Source organism: Chrysochloris asiatica, unplaced genomic scaffold, assembly GCF_000296735.1.
Source record: "Chrysochloris asiatica unplaced genomic scaffold, ChrAsi1.0 scaffold00662, whole genome shotgun sequence".
Taxonomy (NCBI): domain Eukaryota; kingdom Metazoa; phylum Chordata; class Mammalia; order Afrosoricida; family Chrysochloridae; genus Chrysochloris; species Chrysochloris asiatica.
In genome coordinates, this window is record NW_006409180.1 from 94116 (window position 1) to 101563 (window position 7448).

Sequence of the window (7448 nt, forward strand, 5' to 3'; positions counted from 1 at the left end):
TTTTTTTTTTTTGGATGGAGGGGGACTCCATTACTTTTTTTTTTTTTCTAGCCAACACTCACACACATACACTTAATTAAACCTAGGTTACAAGAAGAACAAAACCAGATGGTCTCTTGTTTATAGGTAGGCCCACCAGATCTGCTCCTCAGTTTTCTTCACAGAACTTTCACCCATTGTTGGAAGGGAAGCTTACACCCCAATGGCATTACAGAGATCCTGAAAGGATCATATGACAAAGAAATATGTCAATGTTTAAGAAAGCATCTGAGGGGAGAATAAGCTTTGGATATGCTGCCTGGATTTCCCATTTTCCTTATAGGATCCTAATTTTTCTTTAGCGTGTACAATATTAACTGTAGCCTGATGCCTTTTATTAATAACTTGATTTTTCCTCTAATGGTAATGGCTGTCCTGACAAAAATTTCCAAAATTCTGAGTGCAAAATTTTGCAACTCCATCTGGGGTTCTCCTCACTATATCTGCTAATATGTTTTAAAAATTCAAAAGTAGCAAACTTGTCAGGATGCTCATCTCACCCATTAATTTCATCCTCTATTCTGCTTGCTTAAGTTCCCTGCTCTATCACTGACTGTAAAAGACTAGATCTCAAAATTACTCATACACTATAAAGGCTAATAACTATTGAAATAAAAGCTTATTTAAATAGCTCAAGTTCTCAAAATTTATATTGATTTCTCTAAATCTAAATTTGGCTTTTTAAAGAAACTTTAAAAATGCCTACACCTAATCAGCACCCTTCCAAAGATAGGATGAGTTCCACACATATGAACTCTATAGAGAAAACTAGGAGCGCTCTTTTGAATCTCTGAGACTGGACATCTATATGAGAGCACACAGCTTCATTTTTTTTTTCTCTCTATAGTAGTGAGTGATGGGCTCAAACTGCGGACCCTGTGGTTAGCAATCCAATGCTTAATGAACTGAGTCACCAGGGTTCTTTCCACACTAAATTTGGAGAGATTCTTTTTTATTTTTCTTTAAAGTTATTCCTGGACTATAAGAATTTAGAATAAGTATCCTTTCCCACCCCTGGTATATATATATCTAAAGAAAAAAAAAATCTACATTTATTAATTCATTTGCTAATGTTTAGACTTGCTCAAGCAATTTGAAAAAAAATGAGAAGTCAAATTTCTTCAAGGGGTTTTTTCAAGTACCTATATGGGGCTAAGGAAAAATTTATAAAGGAAATTTATTTTTGCAATATGTAATTCAATGTATTAATGAAGATTTTGATTTCAAGATTGCTACAAACATGAAGATCTGTTGAAATGAAAGCATTTAATTGAGTCTCTATAATAAAATAATTCAACCTATGAACATACATGTGTGGAATAAATTAATAACTAGAGCTCAAAAACTCTTAATTCAATGCCATCTGGAGACATAACCACACATTTATGAGTGAAACTTTATTATATATCAATTAAAGTAAATTATTTTTCTACAGAGCACTCTTTAAATGAATCTCATGTAAATCTCACGGGGAAGGGAAACCAGGAAAATACATCTAAGAATAAGATTAAATAGTCTTATGTATCCCTTTATGATAATCTATGCTACAATATTTTTAGAACAGTATGACACAAAGCAAATCAATACACACAAATATATAAGTATAACTACATACCTTTTTTTAGAAGTGATAAAGGTATTTAATAAAGTCTAAATATTTGAATAACACTGCTAAATCTTCCTCTGTCTATCTTTAAACCTCAGTTTCTTTATGCATTTAATGTGAAAAACAGATGTATTAGCATTCTTAGGAAAAACACAGATATTAAAATTAGCAAAGCAAGAAGTCAAAAACAATTTCTGCTAGGTTTCTCTCTTAGTCTGTCTTAAACTGTAGTCTCTTAATATTCCTGGGAAGGAGAACATAAAGCTAGACTAACAAAGCCAGAAGTCAAACAACAGCAGTATCAACACTTTCACAGATACATTTCCCTAACAAAGCAAGAAGCAAGACAGTAAGCAATACAAAGGCCCTTAATGGAGTCTTCCCATTGAAACAATGATGACCCTACTCACAGGGTAAAGAACTTATACTTCTGCCCAGCCAGTAAAGGGCTTAGTAGCTCATCCTGCCCAGACAGTAAAAAGACTTTGGAACAGCAAAGTCTATCTAATTAAACAACGATTTGCTGCCAGGTGGAAATTTCCTGGGGCTCACAAAGACAACAATGAGACTCACAGGGATGGCACATATTCACAGGAAATTTCCACACTCTCAGGGTCCCCACAGATAGACACAAATTTTGAAGACATAACAAGGAGTTGTAAAAGCAGTCACTGGGCAAAAAAACAACAAAAAGCAACATGAGGTTTGGACTCCCCCTGCGTAAACAAAGAAGAAAGTATTGGCTACCACCCATAGAAATTTGCCAGTTCCAACAAATTGCAACACTACCATGGGATCTCTGACTCCCCGGAGTTAAATGACCTTTCAGTGGAGACCCTGGTACAGAAATCTCCCACTGTCTGAGGTCAAATGGATGTTTTAGTGGAGACTTTGATTCTGACAGCAAAGAAGCACCTGTCCATGAGATTCCTGGGTGGCATGATCTAGGCAGGAGATATTTCAATTTGAGATTCCTCCATTCCCTGGAGTCAAAAGGAACTTTCAGTGGAGACTTGGGTGTTTATTAAGCCTGTCTGATTCCTAATTAAATATAAAGTGATATACAATAAAGGTAAAGACAGAGAATGAAGGCAAAAAGAGAAAAAAAGTTGGCTCAGGTGGAAACCAAAATGTAGATCAGAACACAAGAGGGAATGGATCACCTTACTGGTGGAGTGACACAGAAAGAACTCCATCCCGGAAGCTGCTTTGTCCATTCGACAGACTCACGTAATCCCCTTCCCATGTAGTTCCAGGATCATACTTAGTACTACTGGTCCCTTTGTACATGGTGGACAGGATCTGTTACCAGGGGTGCTAATGACATCTCTGCCCTGAAAGAGGTTCTCTTGCCTTCTACTGATTAAAAATAGTCAGGCGAGGCAGGACTTTATACAAGTAAAAGTTGATTATAGGAAAGAGGCTTGCAAGAGGAGACAAAATGCAATGTTTAAGCCCTGACTCCATGAACAAAGGCTTTGCTGGGGTTTCAAAGGTTTTAGGCAAGAAAAGGCATCATGTTTATACATAGGGATAGGTAGGGTTTTCCAGGAAGTGTCCCATGTCAGAGGGGCCTTACTAATTGGGTACATGCACAGCATTTATTCAAGATGAATTCCACTACAAAGATCTCTGGTTTTTGCTGTTGTTAGGTCCTTTGAGTCAGTTCTGACTCATAGTACCCCTGTGTACAACAGAATGAAACACTGCCCAGTCCTGTGCCATCCTCCCAATTGTAATGAGTGTTATTTTAAGTCTTCTTCACTATCATCTAGCAAGATTGAGTAAGTATGATGAAATGATGTAACTCTGACACATACCTTTCCCAATTTTAAATCACTCAGTATCACTTTGGTCTGCTCTAGGACTGTCTCTTTTTATATACAGGTTCCTCATGGCCACAATGAAGTATTCTGGAATACCAATTCTTCACAATGTTAGCCATAGGTTTTCAAGATCTACACAGTCTAGTGCCTATGCATAGTCAAGAAAGCAAAAGTGAACATCTTTCTGATATTTTTTGCTTTCAGTACAGATCCATATGACATCAGCAGTAATATCTTCTGTCCCATGTCGTCTTCTTGAATTTCTGGCAATTTCCTATTGTACTATTGCACCATTTTTGAATTATCCTCAGCAAAATTTTACTTGCCTGTGATATTAGTGATATTATTTGATGATTTCCACATACCATTGTGTTACCTCTTTTTAGAATGGGGACAAACATAGATCTCTTCCAATCAGTTGCCAAGGTAGCTGTATTCCAATTTTCTTGGCCTAGATGAATGAATGCTTTCAGAATTGTATCAGTTTGTTGAAAATTTTACACTTGTATTCCACCAATTCCTGGAGCCTTGTTTTTCTCCAATGCCTTCAGTGTAGCTTGTATTTCTTCCTTCAGTACCATTGGGTCTTGATTATATGGCACCTATTGAAATGGTTGAATGTTGACCAATTCTTTTTGGTAGAGTGATTCTGTATTCTTTCCATCTTTTTTTTTTTTTTTTTAATGCTTTTTGCATCATCCAATACTTTCCTCATAGAATCCTTCAGTGTTTCAAGTTGAGGCTTGAATATTTTCTTCCATTCTTTCAGCTTGAGAAATGCTGGATGTGTTCTTCTCTTTTGGTTTTTGAGTTCCAGTTTTTGGGATATCTAATGAGCTCTGGTAGCGTAGTGGTTACGAATCGGGCTGTGAACCACAAGGTCAGCAGTTTGGAACTACCAGCTGTTCCGTGAGAGAAAGATAAGGCTTTCAGCTCCTGTAAAGATTTACAGCCTCAGAAACCCTGTACAGGGTCACTCTGAGTCGGAACCAACTCCATGGCACATAACCAATTATAACTTTGTCATCTCAAGCTTTCCTTTGAAATTTTCTGTTTAACTCTTGCTTCTTCATTTTGCCATTTACTTCAGCTTCTCTACCATCAAAAAGTCTCAGAGTCTCTTATATGACATCCATTTTTGTATTTTCTTAGATTCTGTCTTTTTAATGACTACTGCTTTCTTCCTGTATAATGCTCTTGATGCCACCCCACAGCAATTCTGGTCTTCAGTCATTAGTATCCAATGCATCATATCTGTTCTTTAGATGGTCTCTAAATTCAGGTGGAATACATTCAAGGTCATAATTTGCCTATTTTGGACTTCTTTGAATTTCTTCAACTTCAGCATGAATTGGCAGATGAGCAATTGATGATTTGTCCTGACCTTGTTTTGACTAATGATGTCTGGCTTCTCCATCATGTCGTCCCACAGATGTTGCCAATTTGATTCCTTTGTAGTCCCTGTGGTGAGGTCCATGTGTACATTGTTGTTATGTGCTGTTGAGTCAGTTCTGACTCACAGTGACACTATGCACAATACAATGAAACAGTGCCCGGTTCTGTACCATCTTCACAATCATTACTTCCCTTGAGCCCATTTGCTGTTGTCACTGTGCCAGTGCAGCTCATTAGGGGTCTTCATTGGGGGTCTTCTTCTTTTTCTCTTACTCTCCACTTTACTAAGCATGATGTCCTTTTCCAGGGACTTGTCCCTCCTGATAATATGTCAGATAAAGTCTCACCACCCTGACTTCTAAAAAGCATTCTAATTACTTCTTTAAGCACAAATTTGTTTGTTCTCTTGGCAATTCCTAATAATTTAGTTTTTTTCTCCAACACCATAATTCAAATGCATCAATTCTTCTATGGTGTTCCTTATTCATTGTCCAAATTTCACATGCACATGAGGCTATTGAAAATACCATGGCTTGGGTCAGGTGCACCTTCATCGTCAAATTGATATTTTTGCTCTTGAACACTTTAAAGAGGTCTGGTGCACCATATTTGCTGAATGCATTTGATTTCTTGACTGCTGCTTCCATGAGTGTTGATAGTGGATGCAAGCAAAATGCAATCTTGGGCAACTTCAATCTTTTTTGCATTTATCATGATGTTATTTATTGGTACAGTGATGAAGATTATTGTTTTCTTTACATTGAGGTGTAACCCATACTAAAGGCTGTGGCCTTTGGTCTTCATCAGTAAGTATTTTATGTCCTATTTGCTTTCATCAAGCAAGGTAGTATCATCTGCATATCACAGATTGTTAATGAATCTTCCTCCAATTCTAATGCCACGTTCTTCTTCATAAAATCAAATTTCTCATTATAAAGATTATTTTCTCAGCATACAGGTTGAATAAGTATGGCGAATGAATATAATGCTGGCTCACAATTTTCTTTATTTTAAATCATTTGGTGTTCCCTTGTTCTGTTCGAACAACTGCCCCTTGGTCTATGTACAAGTTTCTTATGAGCACAATTAAGTGTTCTGGGATACCCATTCTTTGCAATAGTATCCATAAACTGACATGATCCACAAAGTTGAATGTCTTTGCATTGTCAATAAAACACAGGTAAACATCTTTCAGGCAAACTCTGCTTTCAGCCTAGATCTATCTGATGTCAACAATAATACCCCTCACTCAATGACATCATGTAAATCCAGCTTGAATCTCTGGCATGTCCCTGTCAGTGCACTGCTGCAGTCATTTAGAATTATCTTTAGCAAAATTTTACTTGCATGTTACATTGTCCAATGATTTCCATATTCTGTTGGCCCACCTCTTTTTGGAATGGCACAAATATGGATCCGTTCTAATCAATTGGCCAGGTAACTGTATTCCAAATTCCTTGGCAGATTGAGTGAATGCCTACAGTGCTGCGTCAATTTGTAGAAAGACTTCAATTTGTTTTCTATCAATTCCTGGAGAATTGTTCTTTGCCAGTGCCTTCAGTGTGCCTTGGACTCTTGATCACATGCTACCTCTTGAAATGGCTGAACATTGACCATTTCTTTTTGGCATAGTGATTATGTGTTTTCCTTTCAACTTCTTTTGATGAATCCTTCAATATTGAAATAGAAGCTTGAATTTTTTTCTTAAGTTCAGCTTGAGAAATGCTGAGCATGTTCTTCCCTTTTTGCTTTCTAACTCCTGGTCTTTGCACATTTCATTCTAATATTTTTTGTTTAAATAGGCATTTGCAATGAAAGAGTCATTGGCCTTGCAAAATTCTATAATTTCTAGCATCAGTTCTATCACCAAGACTATATTTTGCAAATTCAGCTCCTTTTTTCCACCTTCACATTCCAATCACCACTAATTATCAATACATCTTGATTGCATGTTTGATCAATTTCAGACTGAAGAAGTTGGTAGAATTCTTCAATTTCATATCACTGGCTTTAGTGGTTGGTGTGTAAATTTGAATAATAGTGGTATTAATTATTATTTACAGATACGTGGATATTAGTCTATCAGAGACAGCACTATACTTCAAAATAGATCGTGAAATATTGTTTTTGATAATGAATGTGATACCATTCCTCTTCAATTTGTTGTTTTTAGTGTGGTAAACCATATGATTTTCAGGTTTTAAATGACCATACTAGTCCATTTGAACTCACTAATGACCAGGATATCGGTCTTTATGTATTTCATTTCCTTTTTTGACAGCTTCCAACTTTCCTAGAGTCATACTTTGTGCATTCCATATTCTGATGCTTGCAGCTGTTTTTACTCAGTTTGAGTTGTACCCTATCAGCAAATGAAGGTCATGAAAGCTTTACTCCATTCACCTTATAGTCAGCTCTACTTTGAGGAGGCAGTTTATTCCCCAGTTGTATTTTGAGTGCCTTCCAATTTACAGGCTCATTTGTTAGCACTATATCAGACAGTGCTCTGCTGCTATTCATAATGGTTTCATCTTCTGTCACTGTATCTGTCAATGTTCCACTGCTATTCTAAAGATTTCCAG

At 36.7% G+C, this 7448-nt stretch overlaps 1 protein-coding gene across 1 annotated transcript in view; it reads right to left on the reverse strand.

Moving 5' to 3' along the window:
- Positions 1-7448, reverse strand: part of LOC102835435 (scavenger receptor cysteine-rich type 1 protein M130-like) — a 144881-nt gene that overhangs the window by 45211 nt on the left and 92222 nt on the right.